The following is a 23,960-nucleotide window of genomic DNA, read 5'->3' as shown; positions in this document are numbered from 1 at the left end:
GATCCCATTACCCTGCTGTTTGTGGGAAGGGTTGTGTGACAGGATAGAGATCTGTGAAAGGTAGTAGAAGTTATACACCTCAGATATCAAAGCCTAATCTTGCTAACTGAGGCTGAAGCTGTTGGAAGCACAGACACCTGAAATTGGGCCTTGCATGACTGGAAAAGCTGGGCTTTGGCAACGACTTGGTAGCAAGCGCACACAAACCAGGCAGTTTTACCTCTTCCGTTCTAGTACCAACCTTTCAACCTTTGCTCTGACTTCTAGAGGTGGTCAATGAGGATTTCAGCCCGTCCCTACCCCGCCTAACACGCAGGGCTTCGTGAGTGCTACATGTTCCTCATGAATTGCTCTCCAATCTTTTGCTATTTCCTGTTGGGTTCCTAGAATGTCAGAAGGGAAATGACCACCTAAGGAATTTTTCAGCGGCATCAATCAGACCCCATTTCCTTCCTGGCCATATTCAAATTCTCTTTTTCTCTCTTTTAATAAAAAAAAAAAAATCCTACTCCAATTTTCTGCCTCCGTCCAACCCTTTCAGCAAGACCCACTTTTCCTGGGGGCTTGGGCCCTGAAGTTAAGGGTAGATTGTATGGTTAGATGCTCCGTGGACGAAGCCATTCGGATATTCTTCCTGAAACTTCAGAGCGCCCCTCTCCGCACACACAACTGCCCTCTGAGGCATGGGAGAGTGGTGTCCGGCTGCGTGTCTGCCGGGGAAAGAACAAGCCAGTGGCGCGGTGGACTGGGCAGGCTGTGAGAATGCGAGTGGGGGGCGGAGTGGGGGTGGGGAAGGGGGGTGCGCGCCCTTTATGACAGGTGGCCGCGCAGTGCGCGCTCCCGGACGCCTAAGGGGGAGGGGAAGGAGGGACAGACGGACAGAGTGGGAGGGGGCACATGGGCAAGGGACCGCAGAGAGGGTAAGGAGAGAGCGGGAAGGAAAGGGAGGGCTGTGGTGGGAAAGGAGGGTAGAGGGGGGAACGCGTCCAACAAGAACAGCCGTGTTGGAGGAAACAATGGCAGGGGCAATAGCGATGGTGGCAGCCGAGGCAGCCCCACTCTGGGCACCTTTCTGAATGGGCAGAGACAGCTCGGGAAGAAGAGGGGAGCAGGCAGCGCCCGCAGAGGCTCTGAGAAAAGCGGCAGAGGGAGGAGAAGGGGGAGGAGGAGGAGGAAGAGGAGGAGGAGAAAGGGGGAGGGGGGGCCGAGGCAGGGGGAGAACCCGGGAAGGAAAACCAGTAGCATCAGCATCAGCAGCAGCATCAGCAGCAGCAGCCGCCACCGCCACCAGAGCAGTAGCAGGAGAGGCAGTAGCAGCAGCATTTAGTAATAGCGTTCGCAGCGACAGCGGCAGTAGCAACCGCCCTCATCTCTTCCTCTCGCTGACGGCCGCAACCACCGCACAGAGCGGGCTCCGGGCGCCGCGCGCGCAGCGCGCTGACGAGGTAGTCCCGGCCCGAGCGAGCGGCTGTGAGAGGGGAGCGCTGACCCGGGAGCAGCCGGGCGGCCGCTGAGTTGCAGAGCCCGAGAGCCGACTGCTCTCACTCTCTTTAGCGTGGCGGCGGCGGTGGCGACGACGACGACAAAACCTGAGGAAGCGAGCGAGCGAGCTTGAGAGGCGGGTCCACCTGGCGGGCCCCGCGCATGGAGCTGAGGCAGAGGCGGCGGCGGCGGCGGCAGCAGTAGCAGCAGCGGCGGCGGCTCGAACAGCTGCGGCGACGACGGCAGCCCTGCCTTGACTGCAGCCGCGCCAGCTCCAGCGCCCGCTGCCCAAGTCCGTCAGCGACGTGCGCCTCGGGAGTCGGCCTGGGAGGTGAGTGTGAGCGCTACCGTCTGGTCCCCTGGCCTTGTAGCGGGCTCCCAGGCCGGCTCGGGAAGGCGGCAGCAAGGGGGTGGAAAGAACTGGGGGAAAGCCAAGCGAGAAGAGGAGGAAGGGAAGCAGAAAGGGAGGACGTCTGGGTGCTAATGGCGTGCATGTGGGTGTATGTGTACGAGGGAGCGAGGCCGCGAGGGCGAGAGATCCCGGCTCGGCTCGCCTTGACAAGCACTGCAATCTAGGAAAGGCCTCAGTGCTGGCGGCGGGGGGGGGGGGGGGGGGGGGGGGGCGGAGGGGGAAGGGAAGGGAAGGGAACGGGCCGCGCTCACACGCACACTGCAGGGCAGCGGGAGGCAGCCGAGTGTTGCCTCCTTTCGACTCGGTGCCGGGGAGAGCTTGGCGAGAGAACGGAGGACGGCCGAGGCACGCTTCGGCGCGAGCGGGAAATCCCACGCGGCTGCCTCGGCTGGCGCCCGGGCTGAAGCCGCCGAGGTGCGAAGCCGCTTTGCCGACGCCTCCCCCGCCCACCGCTCCCCGCGCGCACCGGGTGGCACCGGCCACCGCCGAGCGCCTCCACTGCCCGCACCGCTCGGCTCGAGCTGACTCTCGGGTTAGTAGAAGTTGGGTCCCCGACCGAGCCTCGCCCAGCTCATCACCTTTGCAGAAATTAGCCCTTGGCCCCTTCCTGCTCTCAGAGGTGGTCAAATCGACGTTTTCCTACATGGCTTCTGGCGCTTCTCTCGGCCGCGCCTGCAGGCACACGTCCGAAAGCTCGGTCTCCGACACACGGCGGGGCAGGGAGGCCTTGGGGCGGCCCCACTCCGGGAAAGTGGAGAAACCGCGCCTTAGACTTGGCGCCGTTCAGCTGAGGAATCCAGGGGTTTCAGCATGACTGCTTCTGTCTGTCTGATTCGTGAGAGACCGAATCACCCGCGCAAGGTTTTTCTGTCTTTTTCGAAGTTATTATTATTTTTTTAAATTTCCATTCCCATTTCGACTCCAGCACTCTAGATTTTTGTTGAGCTTCTGGTAGGATTTTGGAATAAGTGCGTCTCATATTGCTTCTGATTTTGACTCCTAGCATAATGTTAAATTCGGTGCAGTATACTTAACTATGTGGCCTTTTTCTAACGTTCCATTTTCTAGACTTATATGAAAAGACATGATATTGTGTAGGGCTGGCTAACAGGATTGCATTTTTTTTAAAGTATCTATAACACGTTAGTCCTGGAATTTTAAATTTTGTTTTAGGTAGAAGAGCAGAGTGTCCTGATAGTTCCTGGAATATTTTGGTTGGTGAGCAAAGGAGCTTGTGTGGTTTTCTCTGAATTGAAAGAGCACATTTGGGTTTTGTGTTGTAAATCTCGCATTTCTTACACGAGTTATATGACTGAACATTTTATTTACAGCAGTGATATTCTCATGTCTGAGGAGAATTTACACTTATTGAAAATATATTTTTAGAAGGAAACAAAAAAGCCCTAAGTGACTGTCATTTTATATATTAACTAGGAAGCCAGCTAATCAAATAAAACTGGCTGAGTGTCTGAAACTCTATCCCAGTGAAATATGTGGCTGTGAATATAATTAACCATCTGTCTAGTGAGCAATTTAAATTTGGGCTGGTACATTTTTATTACAGTGCCTAATTTCTGGAAGACTTGAACATTTTACCCAGCAGTAACAACAAAAACGTATTTGCTTACTAGGTCAAAAATTTACTTTTGGTAGAATTTCCCTCCCACACCCATCCTCATATCTTACAAAGTCTCCACACTCCTTGACTTGACCTGGGAAGTGAAAATGAGCCTCTTGTTTTTGCAAGTGATGTATTTACAGTCAAGAAACTCAAACCAGCCCTAGCAACTAGTGATTAAACATTTTTGTTTCTTGGAAATACTTTCCAAAATTTCGCCTCCCACAGAACCTAGATGTATTTTATACATTTGAATTGAGAAGATATACTTTTTTATGCAGATGTGCTCAGATGGGGATAGCGTGATTCAACAGAATTTGTTGAATCTTGACATTTGAACTGGAAACTGACTCCATTTACTTTCTCATTTTAAAATTTATTCTCTTCCTAGTTCTTTCCTAGCTTTTCTGTTTACCCTCACATTGCATAGGCATACACAGAAAAATCACCCTTTTGTCCTTTGAGCCAAATTTTAAAATTAACAGCATTTAGATATGTGGTTTTAACATTGGCAAGAAATTGCTTTTTGAAAAACAATTACCAAAACATCAAAACATAAGAGGACATTGTGCATATTTAAATTTTCCCTATGGTATGATTTTAACTTGAAAGTAATTAATAGGAAAAAATCTGAATAGTTTAAGGGGAAGATTAGATTTAACAGACACCAACCAAATAGCTATTGTTAAGATATTGTAAATAAAAAAAAGAACAGAGTAATTGTGCAGAAGGATAGAGAAAGCATTTAAAAGAAGATACTTTTAAACAAATATTTGCCTAAATTACAGCTCTGATAAATGGGCAACAATTAGGTAAGCACATGGCAGAAATAGACATATGTTGAGAGTGTTAAATAAATCAGCCTGTACAAGGAATAAATCTTTGATGCATCAATGCTTTTTAACACACACACACACACGCACACGCATACATACACACGTGCACCTGTAACACCCTATTGCTAGTGTCAAACACCTGCAGAACACTGCTGCTTTCTGTTTTACTCAGTCTGTCTTTTGTCTTTTTCTTTTTGCTGCAATCTTCTGGTTGCTTATAGGCTACCAAAGAGCAGAGAGAGCTAAAGGTGTGGTAGTGTCATATGTGTTTAGGAGGTAGAAGAACGATGCAAAGTGATAAATGCTGGACTTTAGACAGTCAAAGATATGCTCATGGATCTCTGGCACACAATCGCTACCGAAGTTCTGGTCTCACTGAAGCATTTGCTTACAGGTGGGACTGTCTTAACCAAAAAGCAGTGATTGCAGTTTCTCTGTTCCTATGTCCAGTTCTAGTGATTTTGCCCCTTTGGTAAATCTCTTAGTAAAAGGAGAAAAAATAAAAGGTTGGGGCATGGCTCAGAGGTAAAAGGAGAAAAAGAGATTGTGGTTGGCCTTTGACTATTTAAAGTTTTCTTTATCTGGTGGCACACATATGGTTTAAGTGTTCCTACCCAGAGTAAACAGAAGGACCAAAATGGGAATTATACACTGAGCGGTAGATCATTTTGGCTTACTTTTTTTCCCCATCTTAGAGGGTTTCAGATTTGAACTTTATTTATTTTAATTTATTTCCTTTGAAAAGTTGCCCACTGGTTTCCTAGTCAATAATTTCTACATAGAATACCTTTCAAATCCAAAGGCATGGGCTAGGCACAAAGAATTTATCAGGCTGTCCAGAACATTCCTCCAGAGTTGCTTGAGAACAAAACAAAGAACACAAGACAAGACCATATTATTTGGGGCTACCGTTAAGTTCATACCTTTGCTATTGTCTAGAAAGTGTCTTGAAAAAAGTTTTGGAAGTTGGACATGGTGGCTAATACCTGTAATACCAGAACTTGGAAAGGTGAGTTAGGAAGATTGCTATGAGTTCAAGGCTAGCCTGGGCTATAAAGTGAGTTCCAAGTAAGCCTGGGCTAGAATGTCACTCTGTCTCAAAGAAATAAAAAATAATTGGCAGGGGAGGGGAGAGTTTGAGGCAGGATTTTTACTGTAGCCCAGAGAGACCTGCAACTCACACTGTAGTGTAGGGTGGCCTTGAATTTGTAGTATTCCTCCTACCTCAGCCCTCCTGAGGGCTGGGATTACATGTATAAGCCAGCACACCTGGCTTAGAAATTGTCTTTTAAGACAAAGACATTCTTTTTTAAAAAATAAAATTTTGTTTGTATGTGTATGGATATATGTATTATGTGTGGATGGACATGTCCTCTCCTTCCAACTTCTGTTTGAGACAGGGTCTCTCTTGTTGTTTTGCCATTGGATAGGCCACTCTACCTGGCCCATGACCTTTCAGAGTCTCCTGACTCCACCTCCCATTGCCTAGGTACATTTTGATTACAAATACACGCATCACTTCCTGTCTGGCTTTAAGTGGGTACTGAGGATTAAGCACCTATAATGGCTAAGCCATCTCCCCAGGCCTCTCAATGAACATTCTTTGACCACTTTGTGTCTGGCATTTTGTGTCTGGTTTTACTTGGGTGCTGAGGATTGAACTCAGGTTGGCAGGCTTGAAACCAAGCACCTTTAACTTCTGAATCAACTCCCTTGTGCCCAAGATGAACATTCTTATCAAACAACATTGGCCTTGTGCAGCAGTAAGCATATAACAACTTGGAGAAACATGGTCCGATTGTGGTCAGTTGGGAGAGGGGAAGATAGGAAGAAGCTGCCTTTTAGTTATGGCAGGGCCGTTGTCATGTCTGCTCCACCTTAAGAGTAAGGGCCATTTTTTCCCTCTCTTCCCTCTTTACCAACAGTGATTCTCAGGTTCTGCTCAGGAATGTGCTCTTTTCTCTTGTTAAGTACTATGATCAGATGTCTTTCCCTTCCATATACTTAGCTGAAAAAGGAAATTTTTTTCCCCTGTTGCTATGCTGAGGATAGAACCCAGGACCTTGTGCATGTTACACAAACATTTTACCAGTGAGCTACATCCTTAGCCATTGGTGCTTTTTTTGAGAACAGGGTCTATCTACTATGTAGCCAAGGCTGCCTTGAAATTGTGATCCTCCTACCTCTACCTCCTGATTGCTGGGATTACAGGCCACTACACTTGGCTGAATTCTAAAGACCAACAACTATGCACCCAATTATTATTTTTCCCAAAGGGCACTTCTATAGATCATCTTATCTATCCCTAGTGATAGCACTTTGATATAAACAACTACGTACTGTTTTCTTGAAAATGCCTAAATCTTGTTGTAAAATTCCCGCTTCTTTTTCCCTTTTCAAGTGTCATACAAACTAAGCAAGGAACTTCTTCTGATGTTAACCCAGAAGGTATTTAGTGGCTTAAAGTCAAGATTTTTACCTTGGGCCTAAAAGCTGGAGTAGTGTTGAGACACCTTCCCATCCAGAATAGGCATAAAGCCAGGTGTGGTGACATATACCTATAATCCCTATACACAGGAGGATCCTGAGTTTAAGGCAAGCCTTGGCTACAATAGCAAGCTCAATGCAAGTTTTGAATACACTGAGATTCTTTTTTAAATCAAAAGGGAGGCTAGGGATGTGGCTAAAAGAAAACCTGGGATTGATCCCCAAAATTGCATAAGCTAAGGAGATGGAGGCAAGATGATCAGAACTTCAAGGTCATCCTTAGCTATATATCTAGTTTGAGGCCAGTCTTGGATCCATGAGACCTTGTCTCAAAAGCAATGAAGAGAAGGAGGAGGAGGGGAACGATTCATTTCATTTGAGTGAAGTTAAAACATTTCCTGTATTGGGTACTATAAGTAGGGTTTATATATGTTATTCTGAAATACTTATTTAAATTCTTTAAAATGTTCCAATTTGGAGAAAATTCCATGATAACCTAAGTGTAAGACACCTTTGAGTAGTTCTTGATTTGAGGAGATGGTTTTATTTGTAAAACTTGGTGGACTGATGAGATTTGGATGTATAATGGTCCTTTAACCTAACTCAGTCTAGAGAACCCCAAAAATGATTCAGGCCTTGTATCCAGCAGAATTAGACAATGTGTCCAAAGATAGCTCTCTAAAATTCAGTTGTGTATTTGTGCATATACATGTACACAAAGAGATGTTATTTGCATGCTGCAGAGTGCATGCTTTTACTTTCATACGAAGCTGGTAAAAGATAATAAGCATAAGGTTTATCAGGAAAAACTCAAGGTTAGAACGAACATTCTCACAACCATACTTAAGGGGATAAAACTTGTAACCCTAAGGGAAGTATGAATTCTTTTCAAAATGTGCTTTAAAAGTATATAGCTGACTATTTGCATGTCATCTTGATATATACATATATATATATATATATACACACACACACACACACACATATATATATATATGTGTGTGTATGCATGTATGTATAATATATGATTTTTCCATTTGCCTTTTTCTGCAATGAAGATTATCTTTTAAACTGCTTCTAAGCTCTAAGTACTCACGATTGGCTTTCATTGATCTAGGGCAAGAGTGAATGAAACTATGGCCCACAGGCCCAATGTGGCCTAACATGGAAAAATAAGTGATGCAGACAAGAAGGACAAGGGAACCAGTTAGAGTTGCTTACAAATGTTTTTAATGTTCTTTTACTTAATTGAGTTTTACCTAATCCAATGTTAAAATTAATCTACCTTGAGCCAGGTATGGTGGTGTATTTCTTTAATCCCAGCATTTGGGAGGCAGAAGTAGGTGAGTTCGAGGCCACCTTGAGATTAGATAGTGGATTCCAGGTTAGCCGGGGCTAAAGTGAGACCCTACCTTGACCCACCCCCTTGGCCAAAAATCAGTCTGTCTTTGATGACCATACCTCATATATTTAGGGCTTGAGAGATTCCCCAGGACCTGAAGAATGGCAAGGGCATAACCTAAAAAGTGAAATCTGTAAGTGAATTTGTTTGTTTTAGTCAACACATCAATGATTATCATGTCTTTCTCACCTCTACAGTAACCTAAACTTTGTGTGCTACTAAGTTCTTTTTGCCACTTACCTCAATACTTACTATGTGTTTTGCACATATGTGTTTTATTAACCCAGAGACCAGGTCTCAATGACTTGCTTCAGTAGAAACCCAGTATCTGTTTACCTACTAAGTAACTATAACACATTCTGAAAATATACTGCTTTACCATGGAGGGAAAGTGGGAAAAGAGAGCCATCACTGTCTCACCTAGTAGCCTATAACCTTGACATGAACCTCTGTGAAAATTTCACAGTGACCAAGGATATGCTTTTTAGAGAAGTGCACATTTGCATACATTTGAGAAGTCCAATCATGCACTGTGAGTTAAAAGCCTCTGCACTAGCCTTTCTCCAGTTGTTACAAAATTCCTGTTACATGGGTGTCGTGGTCATAGTAGCTTGAAATGAAAATAACTCACAAAAAGCTGTCATTAGTATACTTATGGTCGGTCCCTAGCCATCAGCTAGTGTTACAAACATTTTTTTTTTCCTGATTAACCTTCATAGGTATTTTTATTATGAGAAAGAGCCACTAATGCTCATTTAAATATCACTGTTCTCACCAAAAATAAGTTGCCTCATTTCCTGAAATCCTTGATATATCAACTCTTTCATTCTTAAAAATGCTTGTTCAGCACCATCAACTAAATTATCACTATATTAAATATATTCCATAAAACCTCCCTCATGCTCATTTTCCACTACCCTTCTTTCTGTGTCTCCCTGTCTTTATATATGTCTCTTAGCTAAAGAGCTGACAGAAGTCTCACATTCTTCCCAGCACCAATTGCTAGGTAAGGTGATAGGGTCAGAGAGGTTTGTGACAGTCAGATATCTTCATGAGGACCCTTGGGATTCCTGGGCCTTTTGGAGTATTAGTCATCCTCGAGAGAATTAATAGATTTCATCCTGGAACTCTAACATCATATATTAAATGCAAAGCTCTGTAAACTCTGCAGAAATGAATGTATTGCCACATTTGTGTCTTGCAGTTGAGATGGTAATATGTGGCATTCCTATTCATGAATAAATGTTTATTGCTTCTCATCTTAGCAGTTTGGAGTATCATGAAGTATATGTAGGTTAACAGAATCCTAATGCTGGATGGGTCTATTAATTATCATTTATAATTTAAATCAGCAAACAGTCTTGAGCATCTACTATATGCTCAGCATTGGGATACTAGGGGCAGAGAAAAGAATATGGATTGTCCTGTCATAGCTGGCTGGATTGTTTTTTACCATCTGAATTGTCCCAACACTTTTTCTAGTGCACTTTTCTATTGTTTTTATAGTCTACCTTTTAGAAAATAAATGCAGTTTTCCTAACACAGCAGGAAATTCCTCAGCAAATAAATATCTCCAGCTGCACTGAGACAAGATTCTCAGCTTCTGTGGCACAAATGCTTCTATTCTTATACCTTCGTTGGCTTAGCAGGCCCTATTTAATAGAGACTAATGTGGGTTTTTTCTTCCTTGCAATTCTGAGGTAAGATTTTTTATAACTGTTATCATTGGTGATGTGGAATTGCAAATAACATTAGCCATGATGTATTGACTACAGCTCTAAGATTATAGTACATAGAGTTATTGACTTCTGACTAATGAATTCAATATACTCTGCAAAAAGCCAGTTGTCTTTGAGTGGGTTAGTTTTTAACTACCTGTTTGGTGGCTATGTTGGTTTTCTACTTAGTTTCTGTAAAAATTACCAAAACCTAGTGTTTTAAAACAACGTAAATTTATTTATTCAATAGTTCTGATGCCAGGATTCTCAACTCAGTTTCAGTAGGCTACAATCAAGGTGTGGGAATGGCTGTATCCCCTGCTAGAAGCTCTGAGAGGAGCTTCCAGTTTATTTTCTTTTCTAGTTTCTAGATGCTATATATATTTATTGTTTAATGATTGCCTTCCATATGCAAGGCTTGCAGTTGAGGATTGATTCTGCATATGGCACCACTTCAATTTTCATTTTGACTTCTTATTTTGAAATAATAGATTGGCCAGAAGTTGCAGACAGAGGAATCTTGTATAATCTTCACTTGATGGGCACAGCATATCCAATCAGCTAAACAACAGTAATATCTTCTCTCCTAGGGCCTATGACCTTTCCAGACATAGACATTTTTTCAAGGTTTATTTATTTATTTATTAGTTTTGTACTCAGCGAACACAGTCAAGTTGGTACCATTGTTAGGCTCATCCATGTCCTACTCCTTCCCCCAGCCCCTCCTTGTTGAGGTATATGGGTCATGCATTCTGGAGTTAGCCCACAGTTATGGGTAGGATAAATGTCTCTGTATATCATGACCCAACATGTGGTTTTTACATTCTTTCTGCCCCCAATTCCGCAAAATTTCCCTGAGCCATGTTGGGTTCATTTTTGGTCTGCTTCAGTGATGAGGTGTTGGGGGTGTCTGGGGCTCTGGATATCTGATTTGGTAGGAGTTGATTTTTCTCTGTGTTGATCTCCTTCACCTTGTGCTGGTACCTGGTTCACCAAGAAAACAGCACCCTTGCTTGTTTTGCCAATTGTTCTTAGTTTCAGCTGGGGCTCTTTTGAGGTACAAGATGGAGCACATGTCTGGAGTTTAATTGCAGTGGCTAGAGGCCTTGGCATACCAATTCTCTTTCCCTCAATATCTCATAAAAATAAATAAATAAATAAACTCATCAAAGCAGAAAAATAGAGGTTGCCAAGAGTTCAACACCAAAGGAGACATTTAACACATCCTCCAAGACTTAGGAAACATTGTGGATGAGGACAGAAAGAATGTAAGAGCCACAGTGTGGAAAAGTGTACTCTTGCATTACCTTGTGTGTCTGACTTACATGGGACCTGGAGAGTTGAACATGGGACCTTAGGCTTCACAGGCAAGCACCTTAACTGCTAAGCCATCTCTCCAACACTTTGATGAGTTCTGAGTCTCCTCAGTGTTTACTGCCATCTGCCTGGAGGAGGTTCTCAGGCTACCAGTGAGAGCAGCACTCATATTTAATCTACCACTTTCTCTGTAATATTTTTGGGCCCTGACAGATGTGAGAGAGATGAGTCATCTTGTGTTGGGCTTTCTTCCTTTTTTGTTCTGATGGGTCTTGGAACTCTCTGGTATTTGCTGCCATCTTTAAAATTCAGATTCTTTAGCCAAGAATGAGAGAAGCATGAATCAAAGGGGATAAACATAGGGCTTCTGAGAGCAGCATTATCCACCCATGTAGGTTATTTCTGCACGAATTTTTTTAAATTAGTTTTGTACTCTTTCAATACAGTCAAGTTAGTACCATTGTTGCCTCCTCCCTCCTCCACAGGGACCCTCCTTATTGGGGTATATGGGTCATGCATTGTGGGGTTAGCCATCACTTAGTAGTAGGAAATGTCTCTGTGTATCATGACCCAATGTGTGGCTCTGATATTCTTGTTTTTCTACAGACAGACTGTTTATTGAGAGGTACAGTGAGGGACAACAGCCTTCCCACAGGATGAAGGCTGAAGCACTGAGACAGGCTGGGTTCAAATTTATAAGGAGGATGCCAAGGCAAACAGACGGAATCAGCTGCAGGTCCAAGGGAAGCAGATAAGGATCAAAGTTATTTGCTCAGAATAGGCTCTTTAGTTATTTGTTTTTATTTTATTTTGTTATTATTTTTTATTTTTTAATTTTTTTGTTTGTTTTTTTCTGCCTCCTCTTCCACAAATTTCCCTGAGCCATGTTAGGTTCATTTTAAGTCTGCTTCAGTGATGAGGTGTTGGGTGCCTCTGTGTCTCTGGGTATCGGATTTGGTAGGAGTTGACTGTTCTCTGTGTCTATCTCCTTCACCCTTGTGCTGGTACCAGGTTCACCAAGAAAACAGCACCCTTGCTTGTTTCACCAATTATTCTTAGTTTCAGCTGGGGCCCTTTTGAGGTATGATGGGGTGGTTCTCTCCTTAAGATCTGCATCTATTTGAAAAAGAGAAGCAGATTCTCTGACAGAGAGTAAAGTTAGCACCAGATAAATGAGATGACCATTATTTTTTTTCAGAGGGAATTTAATAGATGTAGGCCCTTTTGTAGCTCACGATTGGTGGTAGATTGATAATGGAGAGTGAGCTCATTTTTGGATATGGTTCTGACTTGTCTCCTAGCTCCAGCTATGGGTTCCATTCCACTGAGTGGATCAGTTAGCCAAATCAAGAGCAGTTGGTGTCCCACCATAGCTGTGTGCCACTATTGTACTTGCATGAGCATCACAACAGGTTATTTGCTGCTAAGTAGGGTAGGCCATGAGTTGCTTGGACAGATATTGGTCATTTTCCCCCCCAGTCGTCCATGTAGCACCTTCTGGCACTAGACACGCTGACTGCCTAGGGACTGAATCTCTTCCAACTTCCAGCCATGTCACTCCATGTTACATTCTCCACCAACTTTTTAAAAATTATATTTTAATTAGCTAACATATAAGTAGGTTTTTATTTGGCTTCTCATGCATTTTTAGTTTTGGTTAGTCCTCCCCTACTCCCTCCTCCATCCCCACACTCCTATCCCTATTTAAACCTTTCTACCCTTCTACACTTCTACTTTCCTATGTACTATATCTTCCCTTAAGTGCTCTTGTGGCTTCTTTCTAACATTCTGGCTTCTACTGATTCTTATACCAACTTAGTATTTATGTTTTAAAAGTATTTATTTATTTACTTATTTATTTTTGTATTTACGAGAGAAAGATAAAGGGGTGGGAAATAGAGAGTAAGTATGGGCATGCCAGAGCCTCCTGCCACTGCAAATGAACTCCAGACACATGCACCACTTTGTGCATCTAGCCTTATGTGGGTACTGGGGAATAGTCAGGCTTTGCAAGCAAATACCTTTCTCCACTGAGTCATCTCTCCAGCCCATGTAAAGGTTTTTGATATGAATTTTCATATCTCTGTGAAAAATTACATAGTATGTGATCAATGGTCTGTATGGTAAATGTATATTGAGAGTTTTGAACTAAAAACTGGTTTTGATGTTATTAAAAGAAATTATTTATTTATTAGAGAGAGAAAGAGAGAATGAATATGGGTGTGCCACAGCCTTCATCCACTGCAAACAAACTCCACATGCATGTGCCCCCTGTGCATCTGGCTTTTGTGGGTCCTGGGGAATCAAACCTGGTCTTTTGGCTTTGCAGGCAAGTGTCTTAACTGACAAATCATCTCTTCAGCCCCAAAAGAATTTATTTTAAATTATGTATGGTGGTACATGCCTGTAATCCTAAACTTGGCAGGTTGAAATAGGAGGATTTTGAGTTGGAGAATATCATGGGCTACACAGAGTATTCAGGACAACCTGGGCAACATTTGAAACCCTGTCCCAATAAGAAAAAAAAAATGAACAACTTTCCAGAGTGTCTATATATAACTTACTCTATAACCTACTAGTATCAATCTGTTTGACTAAATTATGGAAAGCTTACCTCCTTTGTCACTTTACCCTCACTAGTATATAATCTCTTAAATATTTATTTTTCATATATTTAGAACTAAATCAAATTGTGTTGTAATTTTTGCTTCAATTGTCAGACACCATTGAGAAAGCTTACCTTTACTCTTTTTGTTGTTCTTTCTTCCTTCCTGGCCTTCTAGAATCATTACTTTTATATTTTTCTTTCTGCTTAGAGATTTTCCTTTAGGCATTTGTGTGTGTGTGTGTGTGTGTGTGTGTGTGTGTGTGTGTGTAAGTTTGTAGCAAGAAATTCTTTCAGTTTTCCTTCATTTCAGAATTTCTTATCTTCCCCTTCATTACCCAAAGTATATTTTTGTTGGACATAGAATGTAATGTTGACAGATTTTACACAAGTGCTTGAAAAATGCCATACTATTTCATTCTAGCTTCCTGGATGCTGGTGAGATATCTGCTGTCTCCCTTGTAGGTTATGTGTCGGTTCTCTTTTTTTGCTCTAAGACCTTTTATGTTTTCAAAAGTTTGAATGTGATGTGCCCTCTTCTTTGGGTTCACTTACTTTGGAATATACATAGCTTCTTGAATATGTAGGAGTTTATGTGTCTTGCCAATTTTAGGAAATTTCAACCACAAATATATTTCTTTTTCTACCTTATTTTATCATTCTGTGCTTCCTCTAGTGACAATGAAGTTTATTTTTTGTCCTATAATTCCCTGAGGCCTTGTTCATTTTCCCCAGTCTATTTTTTCTTTATTATTCAGACTGAATAATTCCCATCATTCTATCTTCAAGTTAACTGTTTTATCCTCCATTTTGTTATGCAAATCAAGTGTTTTATGTTAGTTATTATATTTTTTTATTTCTAAAGTTTGAACTTTCTTTTTCTATATGTATTGTTTTATTCTCTTTTGTTATAAGAGCATTGTAATTGTTCATGAAAACATTTTTTGTCATAGTATCTTTAAAATATTTGGCAATTATAAAATTTTAGTCATCTTGGTTTGGGCATTTATTGTTCATTCAATTTGATATCTTTCTAGTTATTGGTATGATGGGTGTTTTGTTTCCTTTTTTTAAGAGAAGATCTCACACTGTAGTCCAGGCTTGCCTGGCACTTACTATGTAGCTCAGGCCAGCCTTGAAATCATGTCAATATTACTGCCTCAGGCTCTTGAGTGCTACAATTATACACATGAGTTACCATGCCCAGATTAATGAGACTTTATATTTTCTGTTTTAGTGGGCTTTCTCTGACATTGCTCCAACAGAAGAGACTTGGTAGCAGGCAAAAGTAAAAGTGTAAATTTCCCACTCAGCCTTCTTGACACCTGGAAGGCATGGCTTCTTATTACTATTGAATGGGGGCTGGAATTCAGTCACACTTCAGGTATGTGGTTAACTACATATGGTTAATACCTAGCCATATTGTGTAAGATTTCCATCAGTCCTTTATGAAGGCTGGGGGTGAAATAGAGGAAGGGGAGAGAGAGAGAGAGGAGGTGTGAGAGAAACAAGGTCCATAGCAATTAATACTGTGCCACAGGAAAAATAAAATTGAATATGAGGTCCATGGATTGGCTTTGGTTCCAAAACCTGATGTACTATGAATTATAGATAAATATGGGCACAAGAAATTCAGCTAGTCAATATAGACCTAGTAGAACAGAGTTGATATCCATTCTAGTAAACAAGTTTCCTTCTCTCAACACTTGTAAGGGAAACATTGCGATGTGCTGCAGATTTTTGTACTGTCCCTTTTAAATATAGAAAAGGCTTCTTTATTTGAGGGCAATTTAGATTGTTGAAGTCCTAGAAAAAAACTCCATTTTCATGATTTCACCACTAATTGAGGCCTTATTAACAGAAAAGAGATCTGTGAAAAGAGTATTTGTTTGATTTTTGGAATCAAGGGTTGATTTGACATCTCACTGACCATAATATTCTAATACTTGAGGTTTCCAACATGTGCAGCCAGGTAAGGAACATCTGTGAAAGAGCTGTTTCCTTCATAGAGTTCTATGTTGACTTGTTGGCACTTTGTTCCAAGGCCCAGAACTAGTAGACCCGGTTACACAGATTCTTTGTACACTGTAGTAACTATTGCGTTCTCAAGTATCTTTTTGCTTAGATTATTGGAGACATCCTCAGTGTAGATTCAGTCTTCTCAGTCTCCCCTTGGGGCAGTTCACTTGTGTCTTCCTTAACTGACTATTATTTTGTATGCATCTCTATGTGTGCATTTATGGGCTAGCTTTGTACTGTAATTGTTGACAAGGGGCAAGTTATACCTAGTGTCTATTGAATGAATGCTGTATGATAGTATACATGTCATTTTGCCTTTTCCTGTAACCATCATATGTATGCAAAGCTATGACCATGGCCTTTTAAAATGCTTCATAAATAATGTTGTTAAATCCATTTGCCTAAATAGGTAAATGGAGGGTAATTGTGCTAGTGTTTTTCATCTGTAGGGCTTGATGTAAACTAAACAAAACACATATCTGAGTAAGAAACAGTTTAGGAGTTAATCTATAAAAAAGAGCATCATAATTCAAGACCAAGGCTTTTATTGTAAAATACTAGACCATGGATCACTCATATTTACAGTATGTATACATGTGGGAAGAAAGTAAGTGTGCCTTGCCTGTCACTCTCAGATAATGGAGATGATATAGTCCTGATTTGTTACTTTGTCTATTCAAAAGGTTCCAAATATGTCATTACTTTTGGAGAAATGGTTCATTAGTTGTGCTAAAGGATCAAAAGGTAAGGATACTACTATACAGATCTGGGAAGAGAATTTATCATCAGCCTTTTGCCAATGATATTTCCTTTTTATGTTTTTTTTTTTAATTTTTTTTCCAGTGCTAGGGATTGAAGACAGGGCCATGTGCATTCTAGGCAAGTCCTCTAACATTAAGCTATATCTCTGGCACAATCTTACTCTTTTCCTGTAAACTACTGTTTTTCCCCTTTATAACATTTTGGTAGCTTGGACTCTGGTTGAATGAAAGAAAATCCTCATTTGTTTATCTAAATCAAGAGTTATGTTATGATACTCTGACCCCAGTGATTTATGATTCACTAAGACCAGATCACTTCTAGTCACCCACTATAAGATGCTGACAAAAAGGTCCATGGGTTAATCTCTTGTATTTTATCTTCATCTTCAAGTATAACTTTTGCTATCTTCTAACACAGAATACTGTTGCCTAATGGAGCCCTGCAGTGGATTCATTTATCTCTAGGAAAAGAATTCCTTTGCTTTCTGGAAATTTATTTTCTTAGACTGAAGAGCCTATAAGCCTGTATTGAACAACCAGGCCACTTATTAAATAACAGCACTCTCTGAAATGAGAAGCTAAAATTTTGGCACAAAAGTCATTGAAAAGTGTGCTTCTAGCTATGCTCTTCAATTTGTCTTTTAGATTTCAGCATTTCTCTAATCTGTGGCTATGATCTCACTTTCAGTAATCTTCTAGGAGGTCCTGCTTTATGTCATCTGCTTGTGCACTAAAATGATGGACATCACATAGTATATGGTGTCAGTGACCATAATGGAGACCAAAAGGAGGATGGTAGGCAGGGGGAGCTGCTGTTTTCAAACCCTCAAGTGTATGGAATACTTAAACAGCTGATGTAGCCATAGATGGAAGAATGGGCGGTAGGTCAGAAAACAGAAATCTTCATTGACAAGTTGGCTAGCTAAGGGACACAGCAATGTATTCAAGTGCCTTTAACCACTGAGCAATCTCTCTAACCCCTACAGCAATGTATTCATTGATACTGAGGAAGTAAAAACCTGTATCAGTGTGTCTTCATTCAGGATGCAGTTTTACATTAAGGGACCATAAGCACTAAGGATGCAAATGATGCTACCTTCTTTGCTGAAGAACTCAAAGGGCACCTGTGTTTTATTTCATTTGGCCTCACAAACATCCTCATGAACTAAGGAAAAGTAAACACTGATGATCATGTAAATATGTAAGATAAACTGCTTCCCCTGTACCTGGGCCTTAAAATTTTTTTAAACTGTCAAGGGAGGCTTGCATGATGGTAAAGTTTCCCAGATGGGAGAATTGAGTCTCAGAAACTTTAAAGATCACTTCCCAGAGCCACAATCAGGAACTGAATGGTAATTATAGGCCAAGTCTTGATCTCTTCCCTTTAGCTACTCTATTTGTGCTCTCTTTGAACAGGAGATAAGAGGGATTTTTGCTTCTAAACTTGTGAAGTCTGTGCTTTCCATTGCATTTAATATGCTCCACCTGACCACCTTACCAACTTACTGTCCCTCAATTATCAGCAGGGCCATCAACCTTCTTTTTGATGCTGCCCATGATCTATACGTTGCATACTGCAGCTATTTTCCTGGCATTATTGTATGGCTATGGCAAGGTCATTTATACCTTTGAAAAGCAAGGCCTGAAGCCATCACTTCAACAGCCAAGAGAGACCAGGGCTCCTGTATGTGAAAGGGGATCAGGATAAAAAGAGACATTTAAGAAGAGACTTTTTGATGGTTATATCCACTCCTCTTGGCCAAAGACTAGTTGGAGCTTCCTTTGGAGTCTGTAATCATTGTATACATAGGATTCTAACCTGGTTCTCAATACCAGGTATGAGTTCTTTCCCACTGAGTGGCCCTCTTATTTAATCAAAGAACTGTTGATGGGCTGGAGAGATGGCATAGCAGTTAAGCGCTTGCCTGTGAAGCCTAAGAACCCCAGTTCAAGGCTTGATTCCCCAGGACCAACATTAGCCAGATGCACAAGGGGGCGCACATGTCTGGAGTTCATTTGCAGTGGCTGGAGGCCCTGGCGTGTCCATTCTCTCTCCCTCTCTCTCTCTCCCTCTTTCCCTCTCTGTCTCTTTCTCTCAAATAAATAAATAAAAATAAACATTTTTTTAAAAAAGTTTAAAAAAGAGCTGTTGTTTACCAGCATAGGCTGTGTTCTACTATTGCACAAGTATGTACATCTTGTCTGAAAGGTTGACTTCCTCACTTGCAGATTCCACTCATTGTTCACATTATTGGTGGCCATTATCTCCTAACAGCTTTCATAGCACTTTCCTGCACTATGAGAGCTAGCCAGCAGGGAGCTGTCATCCTTCTGTGTTCCAGAATGATTTCTCAATGTCCTTTGTCCACATCTTATAGTGTCTTCAGTAATCAGGTCTTGCCATTTAGCTCTGGTGGGTAACCAAGTGCTTTGGCAATAGCCTGCATTGTTTTGGAGACCTCATAGGTCTCCCTGACCAAGAGCTCACTGTGGGGTGTAACCCAGTTCTAGCACTTGTCATTACAAGCCAGTTCCCATTCTTTTTGGGTTAGGCTTTCTCCACCCTCTCCAGGTTCCTTCTGCCTGGGTGATTTCCCCTCCCTCTTATTAAGAGTTAAATATTTTAATTTGTTATCTTGAAGGAAAGTATCTCTGGTACTGGCTCATGTCGTCATGCAAGGTCATGGATATCAAGGTCAATTTGTGTCTGAACAATTGAATTGTAAGCAGTCCTACCCTTGCTTTGGCTTTTATATTCTTTCCTCCACCTCTTCTGCAATGGACCCTGAGCTTTGGTAGGTGTGATACAGGTGTTTCAGTGCTGAACACTCCTCTGTCTCTTCTTCTCAGCACTATTGTGCCTTTTGGGTCATCTCAATGGTCACTGCCATCTGAAAAGAGAAGCTTCTCTAACCAAAACTGAGAGCCACAGTTAATATATGAAGATGAATATTTAAAAAGTGCTTACAGAGCAGTTAGGTAAGCATAATATATGCACTTAGCCAGACAAAAGCAGGTGATACACTCCTAGGGCTCCTGACCTCCCTTCCATAGGCTTTTGATTAGATTTTCAATACCAGGCATGTATTCCCTCCCATGGAACAGTCACTCCTCCAGTCTAATTAGAGAGCAGTAGGTTTTTCTCATTAGATACATGCCACTGTTGCACCCATTTGGTCATTTGGCCTGTCTGACCAAATGTAAGGCTTGCAGTGTCCATTGTTTTCACTGCTGATGACTTCTCTCTCCCATAGGGCTGCATGCAGCATGGCTTCTTCCAGCTTTCTATCAGCTGGTCTCAGGGAGGAGGTTTTCAGCTTAGCTCCGGCTTGATTTTTCGGTGACTTTTGTAGCCCATCTCCTAGCTTCATTTTTGATCCCTGCCAATTAATATTCCCGATGCTTACTGCCACTTACATGCAACCCAAGCTGTTCCAAGTTATGAGACCTTGCTGTCTTTATATTGGTCAAATTTCAATTAAAATATTTGCTATGAAGCCTTGACGACTTCAAATTTTCAGTTCTCATCTGTGTCCTATCATGTAGGGCTGGAAAGCTACTAGAGTCATTCTAGCAGCTACTTGAATATATACCCAAAATTTGTCCAGGGCCAATGTGTATATGTGAAATGGGGATGCTCACGTGCTACTGCAAATCAAAAGGGAATATCCGTATCAGGAATGTTCAGGTTTTAAGTTGAAATACTTAAGTTCCTGTGTAAAAAGCCCTCTTTCCTGTCAAAAGATTTTCTCTGTAGAGATACCTATTTCTAAAACCCACGCAGTTGCAGCTATATAATTATTGGACAAATGATAAAAACATACCTTGGAAAAAAACAGCCTCTTCAACAACTGATACCAGGAAAGCTGGGCATCCACATGCAGAAGAAGGAAATTAAACTCATAGCTGTCACCCCACACAAAAATCAATTCAAAATGGAACAAAAACCTTATTATGAGTTAAAAGTATTGGGGGTAAACATAGGCAAAATATTTCAAGATATAGGCATAGACAAGAACTTTATGAAAAGGACTCTTAACACTACAGGAATCAACTCCAAAAATTGCCAAATAGGACTTCATGAAATTAAGAAAATCCTATACAGCAAAGAAACAATCAACAGAATGAAAAGACAACCTGCATAATGTGAGAAAAATTTGGCAACTATCAGACAGGGGATTAATATCTAGAATATATAAAGAATTCAAAACTTAAGTACCATATAACCAAACCATCCAATCAATAAATGGACCAATGAATTGAATAGTCAATTTTAAAATAAAAGAAATACAAATAGCCAGTAAGTATTTGTAAAAAGTTTTCAACATGCTTAGACATCAGTTAAAACTAAACTAAGATTCCACTTTACCCCAGTCAGAATAGCTATCAAGAAAACAAAAAACATGGCTAGGAAGATGTTTCAGCAGTTAAAGGAACTTACTTACAAATCCTGCCAGCCAAGGTTCAAGTTCAATTTCCAAGAAAGTCATATAAAGCTGTATGTGAAAATGTCTGGTGGCAAGGGACTCTGCTGTGTGCACACGCACACACACACACACATACAAGTAATATTTTTATTTTAAAAGAAAATAATGCTGATGGGGATGTGGACAGAGATCAGTATACATTGCTGGTGGCAATGTAAGCTGGGAAGCCACTGTAGAGATTCCTCAACAAATTAAAAATATAATTACCATATGATCCAACTATACCACTTTTAGGTATATATCTAAGTCAGCATGCCACATAGATACTTTCTTATCCATGTGTATTGTTAGACTACTCACAACACCCAATATACAGAACTAACCTAGAGGTCCATCAACAGATGAGCGAATAGATAAAATGTGGAACATATACATAATGAATTTTTAGAAATATATTTTATTTATTTATTTATGAGGCAGAGAAAGAGAGAGGAAGAGAATGGGCATGCCAGGGCCTCCAGCCACTGCAAAAGAACCCCAGATGCATGCACTCCTTTGTGCATCTGGCTTACATGGGTCCTGTAGAATCAAACCGGGATCCTTTGGCTTTGCAGGCAAACACCTTAACTGCTAAGCCATATATGCAACCCCATAATAGAATTTTATTCAGCTGTAAAAAGGAATAAAATTATGACATAAAAAGGAAAATGGAACTGCAGATCATTATGTTAAAATGAAATAAGCCTGATTCAGAAGGACAGATAATGCATGCTTTCTCTCATGTGTGGGATCGGGTGTGTGTGTGTGTATGAAATTAAACTAGAAAGGGAAGAGGTCTAAAGGGCGAGGGTAGCAAGAGAGAGTAGTGGAGTATATATCATGAAAATGGGGGTACTGTTTTAGATGACGAAGGAGACCAGCCAGAAGGTGAAGGGAGGATGGGGCAGGACAATAAGGGGTGGTGAAAAGTATAATGATTTTTCATATGATGTATTTATATGAAAAAATATATGAAATTTTATAGAAAAACCCATTTATTTGTATACCAACTGTTACAGTTACCTTCTCATTGCTAGGACAATGTACCCAACCAAAATCAGCTTGTGGGAGGAAAATTTTGACTTACAGACTTGTAAGAGGGGAAACTCCATGATGGCAGGGTAAACGTGGCATGAGCAAAGGCTGAACATCACTTCCTAGCCAACATCAGGTAGACAACTGCTTCTGGAGAGTGTGCCAAATACTGGCAATGGAGAACTGGCTATAATGCCCATAAGCTTGGCCCCAACAACAAATATCCTCTGTCAAGGCTTCAGTTCCCAAATTGCTATCAGCTGGCAATCAAACATTTGGAATGTGTGAGTTTATGAGGGACACAATTCAAACCACCACATTCTACCCCTGTCACCATAAACATCTATGATGTAAAATGAAGTGCATTGAGTCCAATTTTAAAAGTCCCTATAGTTTTCATCAGTCCTGATACTGTTCAAACATCCCTGTAGTCCAATGTCTCTTAACTGTTATCTGTGAAACAAAAGAGAAAAACCCATAATGGCATAGAATAAACATTGACACCACAAAAGTTGACACTGGGCATATCAAGGAAATATTGAATAAGTACAAGATTTAAAACAAACAGGGCAAACATGTAATTCTGTAGCCCAAGTCTGACAACTCTTAATTAGTGACAAGTCTTGAGTTTCTAATTCCATTCCTCCAGTTGAGCTGCTCCTAAAACTTATGTTCTGGCAGCCCTCTCTGGCAGCAATTCCATAGTCCTGGTGTCTCTACTGGGTATCCATTGCAACCCATGGTTCATCCTCATGGCTCCATCAGGCCTCCACGTTGAGACTTCCAACAATCACAGTACCCATGGCCATTTCCACAAAACTAAAACTGTGTTGCAAATTCAATGACCCTCTCTTTCCTGCATTTGTTATTCTCCATAGTATCAGGTGGGATACCAACGTGTTAATCCAGGGGGAATAAAACTGACTTTGAAGAACAGCATACTCCTTCAGCATTCAGGTCCCTTACTTTCCAGAGATTACTTATTAGTTCCATTGTCTCAGTGCAGAATAGCTGGCCCAATATAAATGGATGTAATGTTTCAAGTAATTGCAGCTGAACTGAAATGTTGTCTTTAGCCTGAAGCTTTCATTCCTTTATGTCCCATAACCATATGCTCACAACTGTCCATTTCTATGTAATGCAACCCTGTACAATTCCTCAGGACAAAGGCAGGCAAAATGCAGCAAGCCTCTCATATAAACTGCTTCTAGCCCAGTCCCAACAAAGTTCTTCACCTCATAAGCCAAACCTCACAGTTCATACTGCATTCAGATCTTTCAACTCTGACCAGAATGTTCTATGAAATTTTGTCTTCAACACTGGAAGGCCTCTTAGGCCAAGGTTTCAAATCCTTCCATATTTCTCCCACAAATTGGCCCCAAAGGCCAAAACCTCACAATCAGATTTCTAGCAGCTATGACCCCACTTCTTGGTACCAGTTTTACTGTTGCTGGGACAAACATCTGACCAGAAGCAGTTTATAGGAAGAAAGGATTTATTTTGGCTTACTGACTTGAGGGGAAGCTCCTTGATGGCAGGGGAAAATGTGGCATGAGCAGAGGCTGGACATCACCTGCTGGCCAACGTCAGATGGACAACACCAACAGGAGAATGTGCCAAACACTGGCAAGGGGCGACTGACTATAACACCATAAGCCTGTCCCCCAAAACACACCTCCTCCAGCAGGGCTCTAATTCCCAAATTGCCATCAGCTGGGGATCAAACATTGAGAACACATGAGTTTATGAGTGACACCTAATTCAAACCACCACATTAAACTAATTTTTTTTAAAGATAGCTA

The 23,960-nt window shown here is 41.3% G+C and overlaps 1 protein-coding gene across 6 annotated transcripts in view; it reads left to right on the top strand.

The window, feature by feature from the left end:
• Nucleotides 1-1,685: 1,685 nt before the first annotated feature.
• Nexmif (neurite extension and migration factor) overlaps nt 1,686-23,960 on the top strand; it is a 205,677-nt gene continuing 183,402 nt past the window's right edge. For all 6 annotated transcript variants that reach the window (XM_045140120.1, XM_045140119.1, XM_045140115.1 and 3 more), the window contains exon 1: nt 1,686-1,813. The gene's annotated coding sequence lies outside the window, so the exon portion shown is untranslated. The remainder of the gene's footprint in view (nt 1,814-23,960) is intronic.

The sequence above is a fragment of the Jaculus jaculus genome, chromosome X, assembly GCF_020740685.1.
Source record: "Jaculus jaculus isolate mJacJac1 chromosome X, mJacJac1.mat.Y.cur, whole genome shotgun sequence".
In the NCBI taxonomy this organism is placed as follows: domain Eukaryota; kingdom Metazoa; phylum Chordata; class Mammalia; order Rodentia; family Dipodidae; genus Jaculus; species Jaculus jaculus.
This window is presented reverse-complemented; position numbering and strand designations above follow the sequence as displayed.